The sequence below is a fragment of the Pongo pygmaeus genome, chromosome 1 (assembly GCF_028885625.2).
Source record: "Pongo pygmaeus isolate AG05252 chromosome 1, NHGRI_mPonPyg2-v2.0_pri, whole genome shotgun sequence".
Lineage (NCBI taxonomy): Eukaryota > Metazoa > Chordata > Mammalia > Primates > Hominidae > Pongo > Pongo pygmaeus.
In genome coordinates this window covers 13,277,706-13,301,871 of record NC_072373.2, presented here as the reverse complement: position 1 = coordinate 13,301,871, position 24,166 = coordinate 13,277,706, and the positions used below count along the sequence as shown (strand labels likewise).

The following is a 24,166-nucleotide window of genomic DNA, read 5'->3' as shown; positions in this document are numbered from 1 at the left end:
GTGTCCTTTGAGGCCCGACCCTTGTGAACTATAAACGAAATCCTTGTCAAAGAAACTTCTGCTGAAGCACTTACCCTTGAAAAGATATGCAGACCTTAGGTCACACATTTTTTATTAATTTCAAGCTGACATTCAAATGTCAATTTACGGAGTCCCTGTGATTGGTGGCGAAGGGGCACGAGAAGGAGGCCCCGTCCTGAAAGTCAGAGAGGAGTGCAGCAGAATGCGAGGAAGGGCGGGAGGGCTCGGGGCTGAGGGCGCGGGCGGCCAAACTCCAGGTGCCCAGCACCCGTGCCATGGAGTGCACCGCTTACCCATCTGTCTAGAAGCTGCTGGGTGCAGGTGTGTGAGGAACAGGATGTTTATAGTGTCAAAGCATCTCCCCATAGATGAAAACGAACATCATGTGCCTCTCAGCAGGATGCGCTGAGGAAGACAGGACTTGTGTAACCTTCTGTAGAAGTGCATAATCTGAACGGGATCACGAGGAGCAAAATCAGACATGCCCAGATGAGGGGCATCTACACACTCTGCATTCTTCAAAAACAGCTCAGCGCGAAGGACAAAGCAAGGCTGAGGAGCTATTCCAGATTAAAGGAGATGCATGTGACCTGGCAACTGCAAGCAACATGTGATTTTGGGTTGGATCCCAGAACAGGGAAGAACAATTCTTTAAAAAGCATTATAATGGAGTCAGTTGGGGAAATTTGAGTTGGATTGTGTATTTAATCATTGTATTGTATTAGTGGTACATTTCATGAATATGATCATTTTACTGTGGTTACATGAGTGAACCTCCTCATTCTTAGAGGTAAAAGGTCAAAATACCCACAACTTAACCCTTAAATAGGTTAGCAAAAATAATAACTATAATGATGGTATATATGGAGTAAGAGAAAGAAAAAAGAGAGGGAGATAAAGCAAACATGGCAAAATATTAACAATCAGTGAATCCAGAGTATATGGAGTTCATTGTATTATTCTTGCAACTTTTCTGTAAGGTTAAAATTCTTTCAAAATAAGTTTTTAAACAATCTGTTCATGTTAAAGTTGGGGGTAAAACCATGGAGACAGGCGCAGCGTAATAAAAGCAATGACTAAAACACACAGGGCTTTGCAATGTGCCAGGCCGTTTATACATATTACATTGTGTAATCATCAAAACCACTATCAGGTAGGTATTATTATTGTCATTCCCATTTTACAGATGGGGAAACTTTGGCTCCAAGAAGCTGAATATCTTAAATCAGCAAGATCTTATAGCCACTAAGTGGAAAAGCTGGGGATTTTTTTTTTTTTTTTTTTTTTTTGAGAGAGGGTCTGGCTCTGTCACTTAGGCTGGAGTCCAATGGTGCCATCTTGGATCACTGCAACCTCCACCTCCTGGGCTCAAGCTATCCTCCTGCCTCAGTCTTCCAAATAGCTGGGACTACAGGTGCATGCCACCACGCCTAATTTTTGTATTTTTTGTATTTCATTGTGTTGCTCAGGCTGGTCTTGAACTCCACAGGTGCACAGCCACCGCGTCTGTGCTGCAAGCCTGTAGTCCTAGCCAGTTGGGAGGCTGGAGTGGGAGGATTGCTTGAGCCCAGGAATTAGAGGCTACAGTAAGCTGTGATGGCACCACTGCACTCCAGCCTGGGTGACAGAGTGAGATTCCAACTCAAAATAACCCAAAATAGTCCATTCCTGGCTACCGTGACAAAAGTCTCTTGGTGCTCTCTCTGTCTCGTCTCTCTATCTCTCTCCACACACCCACACACCCACTCATGGTTCTTTCGTTGTGAATCCCCCAGAGGCATCACTATATACAACAGCATAGCCTCTGCCTGGCCCTGATAACCACCCACAACTTTGAGAAGTTCCTCTGTTGGGGAAGATCTGGTTGCCATGAGTTCCTGTGACAACCACCCCAGAGGAGAGAACAGGAACTCTACTGTTTAAGGCAGATAGGTCCAATGGGCTATCTTGGACCCCAGTTGTTCCTTTAGGAACAGCTGAAGTTGGAAATTGTCAATGGAGTGCTGACCAGCAAGCAGTGGATGGGAAATTTAGGTCAAGGTGTTTACGAAAAGGAGAGAGCGAGGTCTGGGAAATCTGAAAACAGTTCTTGCAGCCCATCCACCCCAAACCAGTGCAAACCTGACTTAGGAACAGGTCAGAGGAAAGTGACCCAGGAATGGGGGGCCTTTTTGGAGCAACTGGCTTAGTTAACTGGAAACGTTTCCAGTTTCTCTTCAGAGACTGGCTGGGATGAAGACACTGAGCTTCCTGCCCAGCCTGCTGGGTGCAGGTTGACGTTGGCTGGAGGAAGGAGAGGGGCCTAAGATATCCTGCAGAGGAGACACAATTTTGAAAAGGAGGATTCAGGCAGTGAAAGTCTTAGATCCCTTTAGTGTGATTTTAAATTATTTTTAGGTGGCTACCAGTGAAATGTGAAACAACCTCTGTCACTTGAGGTAATACTATTAATTTCTATTTTATTTTATTTTATTTTGAGATGGAGTCTCACTCTGTTGACCAGGCTGGAGTGCAGTGGCGCGATCTCGGATCACTGCAAGCTCCCCCTCCTGGGTTCACGCCATTCTCCTGCCTCAGTCTCCCGAGTAGCTGGGACTACAGGCGCCTGCCACCACGCACAGCTAATTTTTTGTATTTTTAGTAGAGACAGGGTTTCACCATGTTAGCCAGGATGGTCTCAATCTCCTGACCTCGTGATCCGCCTGCCTTGGCCTCCCAAAGTGCTGGGGTTACAGGCGTGAGCCACCGCGCCCGGCCTTTATTTTTAATTTTTCTTAGAGACAGGGTCTCATTCTGTCACCCAGGCTGGAGTGCCATGGCGTAATCATAGTTCACTGCACCTTCAACCTCTTGGGTTCAAGCCATCCTCCCACCTCAGTTATTGAGTAGCTGGGACTACAGAAGCACCTTAATATGTCTGGCTAGTTTTTAAATATTTTTGGTAGAGACAAGGTCTCCCTGTGTTGCCCAGGCTGCTCTCAAACTCCTGGCCTCAAGAAGTCCTCCCGCTTGGACTTCCCAAAGTGCTGGATTACAGGTGTGAGCCGCCTATTTACTTCAAATCTCACAGTATACACTTAGCCTTCCCTTGCCCCCATACTGGCCGTGAGCTGTGACCTCAACCTGTTCTAGATTTTTAAGATGATTAAAGTGGACAATGCTTCATGTAAACACCACCACCAGGGTGAATAACCAGGGGCCCAGCTTCCTCCTGAAGGTGCATTTATATGTTAATGTCAAATGCACAATCACAACCCTTGTGTATTATTGGACTGCCTGTATTAAAAGAGAATGTTTTGCTGAGAAGGTTGAGTGCCCTGGAAGGAAGTTGCTCAATCTAAGTGGAAACCAAACCCTAGCTTTGGTTTCCTCGGGAAATTTTGCAGTAACTACTTCTCTATAATTAGTGAGCATGGGTTTGACCCAGCCCTTAGCCTAGATCCTGCCATAGTCCTATGTAGACATAGCAGTGCCCAGACCTAGAGCCTTGAGACTGGTCATCTTTGCTATCCTGTAACCATGCAGGTGTTGAGTCTTAGAAGGAACCACCCAGTGTGGGAGTTTTCAGGTTTTTTTCTAAGTCTACAGTGGATTGAAGGGAAGGAGGAGAAGGAGGAGGAGGAGGAGGGGGGAGGAGAAGGCTGGGTTCCTAGCAGCTTGACTGTCATGTACTGCACACAAGCAGGTCCACATTTGAAAGGAGGTCCTATGATCAAAAAAAAGTGAAAAGGAATTAACCACCATTGATTCCTCTAACTTTGCCACTGATAAGGAAATGAAGATCCAGAGAGGTTAAGTGACTGACCTGAGGTCATGGGTTTATGATAAATGGCAGAGGCTTCGGACCAGGGCCCATTCTCAGTACTGCACACCAGTCACACTGATGACAGCAGAGTGACAGGTACTGTTGATAAGCCTCTCGATGGACAGATTGACAGTCAATCAATATCTACTGACTCCTACTACATAGGCAGCTTTATACTGGCTTCTGTGAGATGCTCATGGCTTCTCTCCCACAAAGAGCTTACGCTCTACTGTGAGCCATGACACATGTTCAAAACATGTAAATAACAGTGCAAAACAAGTGTGGTAGAGTGTCAGGAAAAAATGCCATAGGAATCAGCAGCGGGAGAGCTTTCTATGAAACCCTGGTGGTGGAGGTTTCACAGGGGAGGTGAGCCTTGGAGGATGTATTTCATTCACACAGGTAGAGGAGGGCAGCCCTTGGAGACACTGTGAGGACAGAGTGTCAGCGCAGAAATGGCAGGTTCTGTGAGGACATAACAGGGTATCTTGGGAGGAGGTATTTCACACTAGGAAATACTGAGCGGGAAGGCCGAATAGGGGACTTGGAATGCAGCCATTAAAAGAGGATTTTGGCCAGGTATGGTTGCTCACCCCTGTAATCCCAGCATTTTGAGGGGCTGAGGCTAGAGGATCACATGAGTCTGGGAGTTCGAGACCAACCTGGGCAACATAGCAAGACCCTATCTCTACAAAAAATTTAAAAAATTAGCTGGGCATGGTGGTGGACACCTGTGGTCCCAGCTATTTGGGAGGCTGAAGTGGAGGATCTCTTGAGCCCAGGAGGTCGAGGCTGCAGTGAGCTGTGATCGTGCCACTGCTCTCAAGACTGGGTGACAGGGTGAGCCTCTATCTCTAAAACAAAAGATAGCTTTAAAAATGTATAAATAATTTAATTTTTTTAAAATGAAGGGGGAATTTAGCCTTTATGCAATTATGCTCTACAAGGTGGTTGGGGAGAACAGGGATGAGATGACACTGCCTGGGGAAGGTTAGTGTGGCTGCAAGGTGCTGGGTACATTAGACAGCAAAGAGCTGTGGGTCAGGGAGTGGATGAGCACCCAGAACTTGGTGCTAGCAGAGGGAAGAGATTGACCCATTGGCTTCCCCACCCTCATTCTCTTCCCAACTGACCTGCAAGTCACAGCAATGCAGTATCATGTCGACACTCACTGCTGGGTACGTAGCTTAGGCTTTCAACACCCCACCACCCAACCTGGTTTCATCATCACTCTTCTGGCCCTTGGTCCCACTTCCCTACCCTATTTATGGCTACCAGAATTCTCTGGCTATAAAACCAATGGTACCATGTCTTCATGCTACTTTAAGACTCAGGCAACCCAATGTCGTCTGTAGGATAAGTCCACACACCTTTGTAGGGCAGACAAGGCCCTTCAAAGCCTGGCTATACCTACTCATGTTCCCCTCTCATCTTGCACCCTTGGCTCCAGACTGATGACCTCACAGCTCCTCCTAAAAACAATGTGTATGACCCACTATGCATTTCTGGAGCTGTACCTTTGCAAACAGATTTCCTTCTTTGCAGAAAGTCTTTTCCTATTTGTGTTCCTACCTTTTCTTTGGGACTCACTTCAAACATATCATCTACCATCTATCATCAAACATATCAGCTACCTTCAGGAAGCCTCCCTTCCTTGATGCTCAGATTCCTGGCGCTGAGAGCCTGTTGGCTCTTCCATTGTTCCTGTTCTGTCTTCACTTGTTTTTTTTTATTATTTATTTATTTTTGAGACAGAGTCTCACTCTGTTGCCCAGGCTGGAGTGCAGTGGCGTGATCTCAGTTCACCGCACCCACCATCTCCTGGGTTCAAACAATTCTCCTGCCTCAGCCTCCTGAGTAGCTGGGATTATAGATGCCCGCCACCATACCCAGATCTTTTTTGTATTTTTAGTAGAGACGGGGGTCTCACCATGTTGGCCAGGCTGGTCTCGAACTCCTGACCTCAGGTGATCCGACCACCTCGGCCTCCCAAAGTGCTGGGATTACAGGCATGAGCCACCGTGCCTGGCTCCGTTTGTTTAAATATCTGCTTCCTCTGCAAGTGGTGAGCCCAGGACCTAATTCTCATTCTACGTATTCCCAGGGCTTGATGGGACTCATTGTTCATAGGAAGGAGCTTAATAGTTGTTTGATGAATGAATGAGCAAGGGAAAAAGGATAAAGAGGAGCAAAAAAATGAAGCCAGGTTTTGGGGGTATTGGAGCAAATCAAGTGGGGGATACCATGTGGAGACGTGGCCCCATCAAGACCAACCCTGTCCCAAGAATGGCTCAGGTTTGCCTTGCTGGGGTCTTTGCCCCACTGTTACCAAACCCCCCATCCTCTGAACTGAGCTTCGGATTCCAGGAAAGGCACCCCTGTCCTGAGTTGACTGCAGCGATCACAACTGCAGACAATCATGATTCTTTGAATCCCTATTTTGATGTTAAAGCCAAGAAAGAGCATTATAGAAAGTCAGGAAGAGAAAATAAATTTAGCCATCATCCCACGACCCCGGTACAATTACTATTATTTTTCCATTTTTCTTCCAGTCTTTTTCCTTATGTCTACAGTTTTAATTACATTTTTCCGTATGAAATATAAGCAGGAAATGGAAATTTTCTAAAGGACTTGTTTTATTTGCCGCCCACTGTTTTGCATACAATGGACACTTAATACATAATTTTAGGCAGACTGAGGCGTCTCCTGATGAAAAGCTTTTCTCAAAGGCCTTGTGGTTGCTGCAATGAGCCTTCTAGAGGAAGCTGGTTATAACCTCTCTCCATCACGTCCAGCCCTCTCTTTCCTGCCTGGCACACACATTTGCCTTCCTTTAAATAATATTTTTCATTCCTCCAATCAGTCATTTGATCAACAAACATTTAGTGGGCGGGAACTGTCCCTAGGCCCTGGGCTGGGCCCTGTATTTACCGCCCTGTGGTGTTCATCGGCCCTCAGCCTGGTGCATCCACCCTGGTATCAACCTGATGGCCCCAGAACCTTCTGAAAACTCATGAGCTTTCCTGATGGTTTATCCCTCAGGCCTTCTCCAACTCAAACTAAGGTCTGCATGTACCTTGGCCCCTTCTTTTGTGCTTGCTGCACCCAGAAGCAAAATAATTGTCTAGCCCCAAGAACGGCCAACCGTTGAGATTGTGTCAGCGAGTCTTTGTTCAGTTCCTATAAAGGATGGCCTATTAGGTAATACATCCATTCCAGATGGAAAACAGGCCTTTCGAAAGCCCGAAATAACCTATTGCCACATCCCCCTTTGAGCCCACAAACAGTTCTTTCACTATGAAAGAACAAACTAACTAGAGCCTCAAAAATGTCTTTCCTAGCTTTAATAAATGGGGACTCTGGCCTCGGGGTCATACAAGGATGATCATACATGAGGAAAGCTCAAATGAACAGAGTTATGCCAGAGATGGCTGGCCTGGGCAAAGCTGGCATTGCTCTCAGAGGGAAGCCAAGTTTTTCCAATTGTTATTCTTGTGCCGTAGGGCAGATCAGCTGGGGTGGGCCTGTGAACGCTGCACTGTCACATCACGATGCTTGGAGGAAGGGGTTGCTGGAATGGAGGCAAAATGCTGCGTTGACTTAGGAGGAAATCATTTTAAACCCTGAGACCTGAAGAACTATGTTTAGCTGGGAAATGATGGAGCTCTTCAGCTTCTTCATAAACTCGCAAACCCAGGATGAGGCTACAAGAAAGTCAGATTTCTTATCTGCCAGAACTCTTGCTGGGAAAGATGTCACTCAAGGTATTCCCCAACATTACCAGGCCTTCTGTAAAGCACCTTCTTCATGCTCCCGGGCCCATCACACACATGCACATACACGTACACATGTACACACACATGCACATGTGCACATGTATACATGTGCTGTTATGGGCTGAATCTCGTCCCCTTCCCAAATTTATATTCTGCATCCCTAATCCCTAGTCCTTCAGAATGCAACCTTATTTGGAAATAGATTCTTAAAGAGGTAATTGAATCAAAATGAGATCTTGAGGGTGAGTCCTAATCCAATCTAACTGGTGTCCTTATGCAAAGAGGATATCAGGACATGAACACGCACAAAGAGAAGGCCACGTGAGGACACGGAAAAGACAGCCATCCGCAAGCCCAGGAGAGAGGCCTCAGGAAAAGCCAACCCTGCCAACACTATGATCTTTTAAAAAAATTAGTCGTCTTTTTAGTTGAGATAAAATATACATATATAACTTACCATCCTTACCATTTCAATACCATGATCTTGGGCTTCCAGCCTCCAGACTGTAAACTAATACATTTCTGTTGTTTAAGCCACCCCGTGTGTGATGCCTCAAGATGATACCCAAGCAGACTGACATACGCACTCACACAAGCTGACATATTCAAGCATGTACTAATACACACCCTCACCCAAAAACACTGACACACAGATGCACTTACACTCGGTTCTCACCCTCCCATGTCACCCACACAATCCTTATCCCACCCCTGACACACACATGCTCACTGAGGCCAGACACGTGGACTGTTGTGGCTCAGGACCTCACCGAGGCCAGTTCTCTTCCTGAGCACAGCAATGGTTTGCTGTCTGTTAAGCTCATTCCTCTCACTGGAACCTTGGGTCCGTCCCTGGGGCTCGTTGCCCGGAGTCTAGCTTTTTGCATCCTCACATTTCCTGAATGCTGTACTTTGTTTTCCTGTCTCCCAGCTTGGATCTCCTGACCTTGGCCTGGACCTGGATCTGGGAGGCTGACTCCCAGATGGGGAAGGCGCTAAAAGGATTGAACCTCAGGACCGTCCTCTGCAAAATGAGGAATTGAGGCTAGCACAGTGGTTCTCAAAGTGTGGTCCCCAGACCAGCAACCTCAGCCTCACCCTGGAACTAGTTAGAAATGCACATTCTCAGGTCCCAACCCAGACCTACTGAACCAGTACCTCTGAGAATGGATCCCAGAAATCTGTGTTTTAACACACGTGCTATCTAGGAGGTTCTGATGCAGGCCAAAGTTCGAAAACCGCTGAACTGGAAGATCTCTAAAATTCCTCCTAGGAGATAAACCTTTAAGACTTGCTGTAAGAATTAAGTGCCATGATTATGGTGCATATTATTTATGAAACTTATTCAATGTGTCCTGCCCTTCCTATTCATTATTTCTACAACCTCCTTCTAAAATAAGTATCAATTAAAAGTATTTTCCAAATGAGCAAAAGGAGGCCTGGAGAGGTTAAATAATTCATCAGGAGACACGCAGCTGGAGATGAACAGGAGGAGGATTTGAATGGGAAGCCATCTCAGTGTGCTCTCTCTACGACCTCCCATGACCAACCACAGTGACAAGTGAACTCAATGAATATCATTTTCCGGTGATTCTGTGACCTTTGAGTACCTGCTCCTCCTACCTTAACCAACTTTGCCAGCCTCCTTCACTGCCCTACCTGATCGACAGTAACTTCCAGCTCTCTTCCTTCCCCCATGCTCAGCTCAACACCCAGCCCTGGCTTTCTCACCTTCCTGGGACCCACTGCGTTCCACGGTACTGAACAGAGACACATGACAGCCATTCCGTGGATCTACAATCATCATTCTCCTGGACACAGAGCCAACGTGGCTACTGAAGGAAAGAGGCCAGTCCTAAGTTCAGGACCTGTGACGGCCTGAAAAAATGTACTCTGTCCCCCCACAACCTCCCGCTACAACCTCCTCCTAAAAGAAAAACTTCCTACAGGTGATGTTGAGGTTGCCACAGGCTTTGGTCCTCACAGACTGCAAATACCTATGGGAGAAAGAATGCTTCCATAGAGGAGCGCCGAGGGGAAGGAGAGCACCTCACTGGGATGGGATGGGAGTGGGGCGACAGCACCGCCCAGAGGCATACATGCTGGCCTCTCTCTGGTTTTGTAGAGGCGGCCCTTGCTGGTACCTTGTCTCCCTGGCCTGCTTAGCAATGCACAGCTCCTAGGGGCCATCACCCACTAGGAGGGCAGGGCCTTTTGTCTTTTTTTTTTTTTTTGAGACAGAGTCTCTCTCTGTCACCCTGGCTGGAGTGCAGTGGCATGATCTCGACTCACTGTAACCTCCGCCTGCCGGGTTCAAGAGATTCTCCTGCCTGCCTCAGCCTCCTGAGTAGCTGGGATCACAGGAGTACGCCACCACGCCTGGCTAATTTTTTATTTTTAGTAGAGATGGGGTTTCACCATGTTGGCCAGGCTCGTCTCAAACTCCTGACCTCATGATCCACCCACCTCGGCCTCCCAAAGTGCTGGGATTACAGGTGTGAGCCACTGCACCCAGCCGGATTTTTGTCTTTTTACTGTTGTATCTCCCCACATAGTAAGTGCCTAATCAATTGAGTTGAATTAATGAATTCTTGCCCCATCTACCAGATTCTACCTCAGGGGCAACTTCACACACATACATACACACACACACACACACGCGTGCGTGCGCACTCAGGCACACATGCATGTGCTCACTCACATGTGTACTCATGTTCTGGGGCCGGCACAGAGGCTGGGGGAGAGTAAGGAAGTGGGGAGGGGCATCCTTGGCAGGGGAAGGGTGCTGGTAGGACAAGAGCAAACCGCAGAGGGGCTGAGGGGTGGTGAGAACGGATCTTCTCACAGTTGAGGCCTGTAAGAAAAAAGAAACCACACGGAGGCTGAAGGAAAAGTGCCCTAAATTGGAAGTCTAGCCTAAGATCTGATGATGAATGGTTTTCAAACTTTGGAGGAGGTCTGCTTACAAAAACTCTCGTTTGCACTGAGTGCAGAAAGGGCACTGATTTGGGCAAAGATGGCCCCACATGCTTGAACTTGCCTGTGAGTCTGGACTCAGACCCAGTTGTAGGGTTGACCTGTGGGCGGGGCTAATTTTATAGTGTCCAGAAGAGCACCAAGGGAGTTTTTGTGAATTGGACTTCCACCCTAAGCGATACTAGGTTTAGTTCCATTTTCTGTCTGGAGAGAAGTCCTTTGCAGCATTTCGTTTGGGGGAAGAGTTTTGCATAATATTTCACACAGTGTTCCTTGCACAAGCTTTCATTACCCCATGACCAGGCTAGGGACTGCCCGCCTTCTATGACCAGGTGAAGAGTGAAGTCTCCTACTCCAAGCTCCCCCTGTTCGCCTGGGTTTGATGCTCTGTTTCAGTGTGTCACCTGGTAATTTCATGACCTGCAATCGGCAGAGTGGGCTCAACTCATCTTCTATTTCTACGCTGCCCACTGTGTCCTTCTGAAAGGGCTGAGCCCTGGGTCTGGTAATTTTGGACTGTCTGCAATTTGGAATGGGTGTGTCACTACTGCCCTCTAGAACCAGGTCTTGATTACTGATTGCAGCTCCCAGACAGGAACCCTGCAAACACAACCCTTGGTTAAGGCAGGCAGTCTGTCTTCTCCTTTTCAATAATAACTTCATGTTTGAGGTTAATAAGTGGAGTTTCTTTAAAGGGCACACAATTGAGGCCCCACACTCCGCTAGCTGCTTTCCCGTGAGAACTTCCAACAGGGCTGTGATTCGCTGTTTATAGAGAAGGGGTGAAGAGCCAGGGCTGGAATGTGCATTATAATTACAATGTAGGCCAAGCATGGTGGTTCACATCTGCAATCCCAGCACTTAGGGAGGCCGAGGTGGGAGGATTGCTTGAGCCCAGGAGTTTAAGACCAGCCTGGGCAACATGGTGAAACCCTGTCTCTACTAGATATACAAAAAATTAGCTGGGGATGGTGACGCATGCCTGTAGTCTCAGCTACCTGGGAGGCTAAGGTGAGAGGGATCACCTGAGCCTGGGTGGTTGAGAGCTGCAGTGAGCTACGATCACATCAGTGCACTCCAGCCTTGGTGACAGAGTGAGACTCTTTCTCAAACAAACAAACAGACAAACAAAAGATGACAATGTACAGTTGCTGAACAAACTGCCTCACTGGAATTCAATCTTGGAGAAGTGATGGATTTTTCTCAGTGTTGGCAGAACCCTATGGTTAGCATGCTCCTCTGCCTCGTGTTTTCGTTTACGTCTTTGTGCTTTCCTTCTTGTCCTAAGTAGACAGGGACCAAGTTGCACAGTCTCTGCATCCTCCATGATACCTGACACAGTGTCTGGAACAGAGAAGTTGCTCAATAGAGAATTTTCTTTTTTCTGTTTTTTTTTTTTTGAGACGGAGTCTCACGCTGTTGCCCAGGCTGGAGTGCAATGGCTTGATCTCAGCTCACTGCAACCTCTGCCTCCCAGGTTCAAGTGATTCTCCTGCCTCAGCCTTCCGAGAAGCTGGGATTACAGGCATGCGCCACCACACCTGGCTAATTTTTGTATTTTTAGTAGAGATGGGATTTCACCATGTTGGTCAGGCTGGTCTCGAACTCCTGACCTCCTGATCAGCCCTCCTCGGCCTCCCAAAGTGCTAGGATTACAGGCATGAGCCACTGTGCCTGGCCAAGAATTTTCTTTTTTTAGAGACAGTGTCTTGCTCTGTTACCCGGGCTGGAGTGCAGTGGTGGACTCATAGCTCACTGCAACCTCAAAGTGCTGGGCTCCAGTGATCCTCCTACTTTAGCCTCCCAAGTAGCTGGGACTACAAGCGTGTGCCACCACACTTGGCTAATTAAAAAAAAAATTTTTTTGTAGAGATGGGATCTCTCTATGTTGCCCAGGCTTGTCTCAATTCCTGGCCTTAAGTGATCCCCCTGCCTTGGTCTCCCAAAGTGCTGGGATTACAAGTGTGAGCCACCAGCGCCTGGTCCATAGAGAACTTTACAGCAAGAGATGATTGATCTTCCTCCCTGACCTTGTGAACCTTCCCACTGATGCTGTGTTTGCCAAGTAGGGAATGCGGCTCTCCACTAAGTGGCGCCTGTAAACCTATGGAGTCAGATTCTGCTGGTGCATTCTTGTATTCTTGTAAAGTTAACAATACAACTCATGGGGAATTTAATAGCTGGAAAGTTGTATCAGTCCTCTATAAGCCCTGGCTGAATCTTTGAGTAGCAAATGAATAAAACAGTATGGCAAAGGGAGTCTAATCACTAGTTAAGCCCTTGCTAAAATTGCCAACTCACTAAGAAGGTAGTCTTTTTACATTTTTAAAGGACTTGTTAACAAGTGAGCTGATGCTACATTGGCCCTGGGGGAGGACATCAGTTTCTTCTTTGCTTGTGTGAAAAAGTTCTATAAAAATGAAATGCATGACCGACAACTTCTTACTTTTTCAAACAGAGGTATTATTCTGCAGTGGTATCACCGGGGCATAGCAATGGCAGGAAGAGCTTAGGACTTGGAGTCCTAAACCACTAAGCTCGTAGCTAGGATGATCACAAAAAACAGGTAAAAAACATTTCTAACAATGGACTTCAACCTCGATGTCCAGCTTCTGGTCTGTACAGGGGGAGTTCCATGATCTAATCTTCCCCTGGAGTCATGCAGTCCACTGGGGAGAGATGCCCAAGGCAGCCCTTCCCTCCCCAACTCTTCAGGCTCTCCAAGTCCTCTCTCTAAGTTTGTTTTGCTTAAAACTGTTTCCTTTCATTTACCACTTTCCCTTTCAGGCCAGGGTCAAAGGAACCTAATGTGAAAATGTTTCAGTCTTTTGATGAAGTATTCTAGAACACAGGACTCCTTATCATACAGAACATCAAGTTCCTTTAAGATACGGGTTGCTATCTCCAGTTCATTTTGGGAAGAGGTGAGGTATAAAATATTTATATTAATTAAATAGAATTATCCTAAAATAACATAAGTTGGCTTACCCCTGGGCAGGAAGTCTCATTTACAAGTGAGCACACCCACCTGTTGATACCAGGGCCATCATGTCTGCCAAGCAAAATAAACTCCTTCGTGAACAGACAGGAGCCACGCTGTTCCCTCTGTGCTCAGTCACCAGAACAAGGTTCTTAAATCCCAAAGATCAATCAGGCTTTTTTTTTTTTTTTTTTTTTTTGACAGAGTTTTGCTTTTGTCACCCAGGCTGGAATGCAAATGGTGCGATCACAGCTCACTGTAACCTCTGCCTCCTGGGTTCAAGCAATTCTCCTGCCTCAGTCTCCCGAGTAGCGCATTACAAGTGTGTGTCACCACGCACAGCTAATTTTTGTATTTTCAGTAGAGACAGGGTTTCTCCATGCTGTCCAGACTGGTTTCGAACTCCTGACCTCAGGTGATCCACCTGCCTCGGACTCCCAAAGTGCTGGGATTACAGGCGTGAGCCACTGTGCCCAGCCTTGAGCCACTGTGCCCGGCCTCAGCCAGGCTTTCTTTCAGGCCTTCGGTGTCATTGCGTTTATTTAGCTCTGTTCAGTGATAATGTAGATGTGATTCAGGAACCTGCCAGCAGTGCTGTGGACTCCCACCCTGCTGGGTGGATACACTTAGACCTGTGGCCCATCTGCTTTCCCTTTTTCTATTTTGAGACAGTGTCTCACTCTGTCACCCAGGCTGGAGTGCAGTGGCACAATCATAGCTCACTGCAGCCTTGACCTCCTGGGCTCAGGCAATCCTCCTGCCTCATCCCCCTGAATAGCTGGGACTACAGGTATGTGCCACTATGCCTGGCTAATTTTTGTATTTTTTTTTCTTTTGTAGAGATGGGGTTTTGCTGTGTTGCCCAGGCTAGTCTTAAACTCCTGGCCTCAAGCGATCTGCTGCCTCAGCCTCCCAATGTGCTGAGATTACAAGTGTGTGTCACCACTCCCAGCCTGTTTTCCTTTTAAAGAAGCCGTGGAAACAGTGGGCAACACTGCCACCACCCCTGGGTCCCCATATTGGCCCTTGGCAGGAGTGTGAAGGCCTGATGCAGGATGGGGTGTCTTCTCAGAGACCCACACCCACACTTACAAGGAAAAGTGGCTTCTTCTAAGATGGCTTTTGCATGGCAGGTGTTGGCCAATTAAATCCACAATTCCCACTGATGTACAATGTAGTCAATCACTTCAAAGCAACTGATTTACAATAGCCATTACCAGCCTCCCCAGAGCTGCCCCTGCCATCTGTCGGGGACGCTGGCCACACTGGCCAATTGTCCAGCTGCCGCGTGTTGCCTGCTATGGCCCCTTGTCTGGAGCAGCCACGCTTTGTTCCATAACTCTCCTCCTGCTTCCCTCCCAACCCCAGCCATTGTGCATTGGGCCATGGGGATGGATGGCTGACCCAAGGAGGTAAGACTTGGGGCAGAAACCAGTGGGGAGCCGGGCTGTGCAGAAGGAGAGGGAAGGAGAGCTGAGTGGCAGGAGGCAGAGTGAACCCTGCTCATTGCAGAAAGCCAGGAGCCTTCTGAGCCTGTGGCCCTGAGCTCTGCTATCCGAATTTTCCTGGAGCTCCCATAATCCTTTTCTTGAGGTAACCAGAGAGGCTCTGTGCTCTTTGCATCTCCCAGGACACTGGCGACTTGGCGTTTCCTTCCCTGTAAGAGCTTCTCCCAGCAGCTGTTGGATGCTTGGGTGTTAAGGGTTGAATTATGTTGCTTCCCCACCCCAAATTCCCATATTGAAATCCCAACCCCCAGGACCTCAGAATGTGACTTTCTTTGGAGATATGGTCTTTGTAGAGATAATCAAGTTGAAATGAGGTCTTAAGGGTGGACCTTAATCCAATATGACTGGTACCCTATCTTAAAAGTGGGGGAAATTTGGAGGCAAACAGCATACAGGGAGATTACCATGTGAAGATAAAGACGGTCATCGACACACCAAGGAGAGAGGCCTGGAACAGATTCCCCATCATACCCTCAGGAGGAGCCGACCCTGCAGACACGTTGATTTTAGACTTCCAGCCTCAGGGCTGTGGGAGAATACATTTCTGTTGTTTCAGCTGCCCAGTCGGTGGTACTTTGTTATGGCAGCCTGAGTGAACTAGTATGGCTGGTGCAGTCCTCTGCATGGTCTGGGGACCCTGGGGACCAGCTCCATCCTGCATCTTCAATAATTCCAGCTCTTTTATCTCCAGCCCCAAAACAAAACCTTTGATTTTGTGTTTCATTTCACTGTGTTTTAAACATCTAAGGACAGTTGGCCGAGTGCGGTGGCTCACGCCTACAATTCCAGCACTTTGGGAGGCCAAGACAGGTGGATTAGCTGAGGTCAGGAGTTCGAGACCAGCCTGACCACACAGAGAAACCCCGTTTCTACTAAAAAATACAAAATTAGCCGGGCATGGTGGCACAATCCCATAGTCCCAGCTACTCGAGAGGCTGAGGCAGGAGACTCACTTGAACCTGGGAGGTGGAGGTTGCGGTGAGCCGAGATAGCGCCATCGCACTCCAGCCTGGGCGACAAGAATGAAACTCCATCTCAAAAAAAGAAGAAAAAAAAAAGGACAGTTATAAGTTATATGTGCATAGTTTAAAAAGTCAATTATCTGTTGTTCTCTGTTCCCAGAACTTCCTCACCAAGAGCAGGGCTGGAAAGTCCCAGTGAAGGTGAAGGAGATGTATTCAGGGAGAAGCAGGAGCTGCTGTAAACAGCCACCTGGTTTGCTAAGAGATTCAAGTGCTTTAGAATGGGACTGGAAAGTCCGTGGTGTTCCTATAGCCTCCTTGTCAGGGGCAATGACAGGGTCAGGAGCAGACCCCGAGCTGACCAGACTGAAGAGAGTGGGTTGGAAATGAAGGTCCTGCCAGACTGACCTGCTGTACCTCTCTGCTCTCGCCCCTGTGTGTCCCAGGGCACACAGAAGACCCTTGATGTGCAAATATTTGATGCTAATGATCACAGCAGCAACATGTTATTGTGAATATCCTGATGCGTCTATAGGCCAAATAATAAGTTGGCAGGAGCTGCCCACTCTCTCTCTGTAACAGATTTTATGTATGTATGTATGTATGTATGTATGTATGTATTTATTCATTGAGACAGAGTCTCACTCTGTCACCCAGGCTGGAGTGCAGTGGTGCGATCTTGGCTCACTGCAAGCTCCGCCTCCCGGGTTCACGCCATTCTCCTGCCTTAGCTTCCCGAGTAGCTGGGACTACAGGTGCCCGCCACCACACCTGGGTAATTTTTTGTATTTTTAATAGAGATGGGGTTTCACCGTGTTAGCCAGGATGGTCTTGATCTCCTGACCTCGTGATCTGCCCGCCTCGGCCTCCCAAAGTGCTGGGATTACCTGCGTGAGCCACTGCACCCAACCTATTTATTCTGAGACAGAGTCTTGCTCAGCCGCCCAGACTGGAGTGCAGTGGTATGATCTCAGCTTACTGCAACCGCCATCTCCTGGGTTCAAGCGATTCTCCTGCCTCAGCCTTCCAAGTAGCTGGGATTACAGGCACCTGCCATCATGCCTGGCTAATTTTTGTATTTTAGTAGAGGTGGGGTTTCACCATGTTGGCCAGGCTGGCCTTGAACTCCTGACCTCAGGTGATCTGCCCGCCTTGGCCTCCCAAAGTGCTAGGATTACAGGCATGAGCCACTGCACCCAGCCTAGACTTTATTTTTTGAACTATTTTGTGCTGACAGAAAAAATCAAGCAGGAAGTACAGAGAGTTCTTCATGTACTCCTTAGCCCCTATTATTATCTTGCATTTGTGTGGTATGTATTTTCAAATCAATGAGCCCATATTGATACATTACTATTAACGTCCATAGTTTACATTAGGGCTCCCCCTTAGTGTTACACAGTCTATGGGTTTAGACAAATGTATCATGGCATGTAGCCATCATTGTAGTATCACACAGGATAGTTTCACTGCCCAAAAAAATCCCCTCTGCTCCACTAGTCATCCCTTCCCCACCCCACCTTACCCCAAAACCACAGATTTTTTTTTTAACTGTCTCTATTGTTTTGCCTTTTCCAGTGTCATAGAGTGGAATTACATAATATGTAGCCTTTTCAGATTGGCTCCTTTCACTTAGTAATATGCATGTAAGTTTCTTCCATGTCTTTTCAGAGCTCAATAGCTCACTTCGTCTTAGCCCTGAATAACATGCCGTTGTCTGGGTGTTCCATGGTTTGTTTATCCATTTGCCTGCTTAAAGACATCTTGGTTGTCTCCAGGTTTTGGTAATTATGAATAAAGCTGCTATAAACATCTGTGTGCAGGTTTTTGTGTAGTTGTAAGTTTTTAACTCATTTGAGTAAATACCAAGGAGCATGATTGCTGGATCTTATGGCAAGACTGCATTTAGCTTTGCAAGAAATGATCACGTTGTGCTCCGAAGTGGCTGCACCATGTTGCATTCCCATCAGCAATGAATGAACGTTTCTGTGGCTCCCATCCTCACCAGCATGTTCTCAGGGTTCTTGGTTTCTCAGCATGTTTGACATTCTCAGTGTTTTGAATTTGAGCTGTTCTAATAAATGTGCAGTTGTATCTCACTGTTGACTTAATTCATAATTTCTGAATTACATTTGATGTTAAGCCTCTTTACCTATGCTTACTTGCCATCCGTATATCTTTTTTGGTGAGGTATCTGTTCAGATCTTTTGCTCATTTTCTAATTAGGCCATCTCTTTTCTTATTGTTGAGTATAAGAGTTCTTTGCATATTTTGGACATCAGTCATCAGACATGTGTTTTGCAAATATTTTCTCCTGGCCTGTGGCTTGTCTTGTTCTCACAGGCTGCTATGCATTTGGATGTTTAGGAGGACCAGTGAGGACAACGCCGGTGTCTCCCACGGTGTGCTTGTGTGTGTGCAGAGGAATACACTCACTGGAAAGCAGACTGAGATGTGAGGCCACATCTAGGCAATGGGAGAGAGTTTGGACTGGAGGAACATTTGTTTTGGGTGGAAATATGTCAGCCTTCATTGCTTTAGCTCCATCCTTCTATTCATCCAACCAATATTTATGAGGTGCCTGCTATGTACCCAGTATGATTCTAGGTGTCAGGAAAGCAAAGATCAGTGAGAAGAGTCCCTACCTTCAAAACACTCACAGGCCAGTTTGGGAGGTGGTCATTTCAATGCAGTGTGAAAATGCCCCAATCTCCAGTGTGGGCAACATAGGGAGACCAGGTCTCTACAAAAGTTAGAGAAAAAAAAAAAAACATAGGCATAGTGGCCTGTGACTGTAGTCCCGGTGACTCAAGGGAATGAGGTAGGAGGATTGTTTGAGCCCAGGAATTCAAGTCTGCAGTAAGCTATGATCATGCCACTGCACTCCAGCCTGGGTAACAGAGCGAGACTCCAACTCAAAAACAAGCACCCCAGTGGAGGGAAGGGTGGGGTGTGGAGGGGACGGGGAAGGTTGTTGGGTAAGGGGCAATAACAGGAGAAGGGAGAAGGAGAATCAGTGTGAAGATCTCACCTACTCCATGGTCTCCACTAGGGAGCGTTCCATCTCCTGCTAAGCCATTTGCACAGGTGCCCAGGAGAATCCCATTTCTAGAGGGCAAAGGGCAGGGGGCCCCTCACACCATGCTCTCACTATTGCAGCCACAGCTTCCTCTTTGTCACTTTCACAGGCTACCTTCATCCCCAAACAGGAACTGCTGCAAGGCCTACAGCAGCCATGGGTGAGTGGCTCTGGAGATGGGGTAAGTGGCCTATGCACCCCAGAGGAACAGCTTGCAGCCTAGTCTTGGGGCAGCAGCTCCACTCAGCCCGGGGGAATGACAGATACAGGTGTGTTCCCTCAGGTGCATATGTGCGTGTGCTTGTATGCAACTTCCTCCTCTGCCCTCATTCCTGCAAGGTGCATCCTCAGAAGGATGCAGTTACTCCACAGTCACTACAGTTGTGAAGCGGAACCAGACAACTTCCCATTTTCGAGGTTCTACAATTGGCAATATGGGAAAATCTTACCCCATTACCACCCAACTCGATTCTTTCAATGCAAGCTTGTCCAACCCATAGCCTGCAGGCCACACGTGACCCAGGATGACTTTGAATGTGGCCCAATGCAAATTCGTAAACTTTCGTAAAACATTATAAGATTGTTTTGCAATACATCTGTATCGTTAGTGTTAGTGTATTTTATGTGTGGCCCAAGACGATTCTTCTTCCGATGTGGCCCAGGGAAGCCAAAAGATTGGATACTCCTGCAGAAGGGGGAAATGCATGCTTATAGTCACATATATATTATATAATACATATATAATATATATATTATATAACATATAAAATATATATTATATATAATATGTATATAAATATATATATAATATATAATATATATTATATATTTTATATATATATATATATTTTTTTGCACCCAGTGCAGTGGCACAATCACAGCTTGCTGCAGACTCAAACTCCTGGGCTCAAGTCATTCTCCCACCTCGGCCTCTGATTAAGCCGTCCTCTTACCTCAGCCTCCCTAGTAGCTAGGACTACAGGTGTAAGCCACCACGCCTTGCTAATTTTTAGATTTTTTTGTAGAGACAGGGTCTCACTATGTTGCCCAGGCTGGTCTCAAATTTCTAGGCTCAAATGATCCTCCCGCCTCAACCTCCCAAAGTGCTGAGATTACAGGCATGAGCCACCACATCCAGCTGCTTATAGTAAAATATCCTAATGACTATAGACAACAATGTAAGATGAAAAGTCAAAGTCCTCATTAATCTGACCATGGTCACTGTTATCCTCCCTGGAGAGAATCACTGTTAAGAATTTCTTGGATCGTCTTCCAGGCCTTCCCTAAGCGCATATACACATGTGTCTTTGTTTGTATAAAAATAGGCCATAAACTATACACAGTTCTGTGACTTCGTTATTCACTTACCTCTGTATCTTGAACATATTTCCATCAGGTCACTATAGAGAATCCAATCTCTCTTTTGTTTGCAATCAATCTCTCTTCTCTTTTTTAAGACAACCAATTACGCCAATGAAGCGCCCTAAACTAAAGCTAGCTGGGGCGCTGTCAGCCACCTTAACAGTGAGAAGAAGCAACAGGATGAAGTGAAAACAGCGTCACACAGATGGAGCCTCGAATCCCAGCATGCTAGCCATGTGTCATCTTCATAGTTTTCCTAATGTCTGTGGCCTCAGATGCCACATCAGTAAATGGCACACCATACGTGATTTAGGCTAAGGGCCTGAGTGTAATAGTTGCTTAGGAATTATAGCCGTTCTTAAATAAATGGAGAAACATTCCATGTTCATGGCTTGGAAGCCTCAATGTTATTAAGATGGCAAATCTCCCCAGAGTGACCTGTAGATGCAACACAATCCCTATCGAAATCCCAGCAGGCTTTTCACTCCTTCGTAATAAGGACACCAGTCATATTGTATTAAGGTCCATCCTAATGACCTCATCTTAACTCAGCTACATCTGCAAACACCTTAATCCAAATATGACATTCTAAGGTACTGGGATTAGGGCTTCAAAGTATCTTTTTGGGGGAACACAAGTCAACCCATAACAGATAATTAACACAAATACATGGAAAACTATCCCATATTCATGGATTGGAAGTACTAATAGTGTTTAAATGTCCATATTACCCAGAGGTCTAGAGATTCGATGCAATCCCTATCAAAATATCAACAATGTTCTTCACAGAAGGGGGAGTAAACAATCTTAAACTTCATGTGGAAATGCAAAAGACCCCGGATAGCCAAAGCAATCTTGAGCAAAAGGAACAAAGCTGGAGGTCTCACCACAACACATGGTTAAGGAGTTAAAATAGGACATTTGAAACTTTATATTCCTACTGCAAGATTCGTGCAGATTTTTAAAAGATCAACCACGACACGTCACAGGAATATCTAGCTTTTGATATGTCCCCACGCCTTCCACAGGTACCCGCCTACTCCTCCCCTCCACTGTCCCCTCCCTAAGGGGGTGCAATTCAGCTCTTTTGCCCTAAAGAGCATTTGGATGGAACGTTTGAGATGTCCTCACAGCTGGGTGCTACTATAATGTTTATTTCATGGGGGATGAGGAGGTGGGGAAGGAGGGGTGGAAACAGTCTGGGTGCAGGGGCCAGAAGGTACCTACGAAAGCTATATATTATCCTTTATTTTGCTTGACCAAAGCAACAAACAAAATGTAACTCCAGGTTTCTAAGAGCTAATTTTAGAATCCTTATTAAGATTCCTCCCCATTCCCTCAGCACTCTATCAAATACTAAGACTGGCACTATATTGATACAGGTGACATCAAAGGACTATAATCCATCTATCTTTTTGACCCTTGGCCCATTTGCCTTATTCAGAACAGCAAAGTTGTAATTATCAGATGCCACCAAGTGCATCTGATGCTATGACCCCAAAAGCTCCTCTACAGTTGTGTCCATTGGCACCACTGGTCTTGTTGGTAATCACAGTGGGAAAAGCCCCTGATGATTTGGATGTCACTTTATTGCTAACAACCTCTTTCTCCCTCAAATTCTTGTTTACCATCAAAAGTGACTCTCTACAGTGGCGTTGACTTTGGGAAAATGCCCTGAGCTGGAGGTACTCTTAAGAGTTGTGCACTTTTCAGTATGTACACTATCCCTCAAGAGATTGTTTATTTAAAAAATGTATTTATAAAAGATAGACTGTAATATCACTGACGACTAAAGAGTGGTCATCATTTTAGAGTGTTGAAGTCAGTGCTAACCTTTTTTTTTTGGCATCGATTTTCCCAATGTTCTGAGATCTTGTTACTGGTGGCGAATCCATACAGGTCTGCAGCAACCTCAATTCTTGCCTCTTCAGAAGACAGAATTCAACCAAGGGACCTAAGGCAGAAGGAGAGACCAAGGCAAGTTTAGAGCTGGAGTGAAAATTTCTTGAAAAATTTTAGGATAAGAGTGAAAGGAAGTTAAGTACAGTTGGGAGAGGGCCAAGAGGGCGGTTTGAGAGACCAAGTGCATTGTTTGAACCTTTGACTTGGGGTTTAATACTTCAGCATGCTTCCAGGGGCTTGCGGTCCTTCTCCTCTGATTCTTCCCTTGGGTGGGCTGTCCGCATGTGCGGTGGCCTGCCAGCGCTCGGGAGGGGCCTCATGTGCAGTGCGTTTACCAAAATTGTGCACAAGCTCACTTGAGGTGCTCTTTCCTTACCAGACGAGTGTTTCTAGAGGAAGGTCGTATGCCAGTTAAACTCCACCAATTTGCCTCTTAGCGTGCGTGCTTAGCCTACTCGCCCAATTCCTGAGATCTTATCAGGAAGCTGCTCATCACCAGTTTCAGGTATTTTCTGTCTATTGGGAGACAACATTTCCCAGGCACTTGCTACAACCAATTATTATTCTAGACAGTTAACAACTGCCTGACCATCACCAGATGATCGCCTGACATTCCTGGTGTGTGCAGGGAGCCCTCTCCTGCCCTGCTTGTGTCTGACTAGCTACCTACTGTAACAATCTCATGAAATAACTTTTGTCAAACAATTGGAACAATTTATCATAGATGGAAATAACTATTACTGTCCACAGCTTGTCACGGATGGGTGCATGTGTTTGAAACTCAGAGAGGATGTTTTACTTCAGGAGATTACCTAATGATGTATAAACCCTTTTACTCACATTGCCTAATGATATGATTTCATAGTCTTAAGATTTTCAATGAGTTAAAAAAGCTGATGTATTTTATTTTGGCTTCCATGAATCCTTGCTTCTCTAGCATATAGATTTTTTTTTTAGCTCATATAAGAACTGGGGTCGGGTGCAGTGGCTCACACCTGTAATCTGAGCACTCTGGGAGGCTGGGGCGGGTGGATCACGAGGTCAGGAGTTCAAGACCAGCCTGGCCAAGATGATGAAACCCCATCTCTACTAAAAATAGAAAAATTAGCCGAGCTTGGTGGCAGGGGGCCTGTAATCCCAGCTACTTGAGAGGCTGAGGCAGAGAATTGCTTGAACCTAGGAGGTGGAGGTTGCAGTGAGCTGAGATCACACCACTGCACTCCAGGCTGGGTGACACAGAGAGACTTGGTCTCAAAAAAAAAAAAAAAGATTAACTGGGCATGGTGCCATGTAGCTGTGGTCCTGGCTACTCGGGAGGCTGAGGTGGGAGGATTGCTTGAGCTGGGGAGGTGGGAGTTACAGTGAGTGGAGATCATGCCATAGCACTCCAGCCTGGGTGATGGAGTGAGACCCCATCTCACAAAAAAAAAAAAAAAAAAAAAAAGAAAAGAAAAATAACTGGGGCTTAAAACTCTGAGTCTCTGTTTTCAGTGTTTAAAAAGTCTCTGGATTCATTGATGCTAATGAGGTTGATGAACATTTCAGAACCTATCTGTTCCTTCTGTTTTATGATTATGACTGTGTTTTCTGGAGCTGTCAGGTAGGAGCTAGGCCACACATCTGGGTCTGGGCACCAGAAAAGGTAGGCCAGAATTGCAGGAAGACAGGAGAAGATACTGGCTCCTTGCTGAGAATGTCAGAGCCATGTTCTCTCCGGGTTAGAGAGCACAGGATGAGCGCTGTGCCTGGGTACCAGTCATTCTGGGAGGAAATGATGGGACAGCCCTCTGCCTCTTGC

At 46.5% G+C, this 24,166-nt stretch overlaps 1 long non-coding RNA gene across 1 annotated transcript in view; it reads right to left on the bottom strand.

Annotated features, from left to right (window-relative positions):
* Nucleotides 1–1,127: 1,127 nt before the first annotated feature.
* Nucleotides 1,128–24,166, bottom strand: part of LOC129015702 (uncharacterized) — a 35,261-nt gene continuing 12,222 nt past the window's right edge. Inside the window, exons 2-3 of the long non-coding RNA XR_010127547.1 lie at nucleotides 22,300–22,420; nucleotides 1,128–2,333 (exon numbers count right to left, since the gene is read on the bottom strand). This is a non-coding gene — a long non-coding RNA (uncharacterized LOC129015702). The remainder of the gene's footprint in view (nucleotides 2,334–22,299; nucleotides 22,421–24,166) is intronic.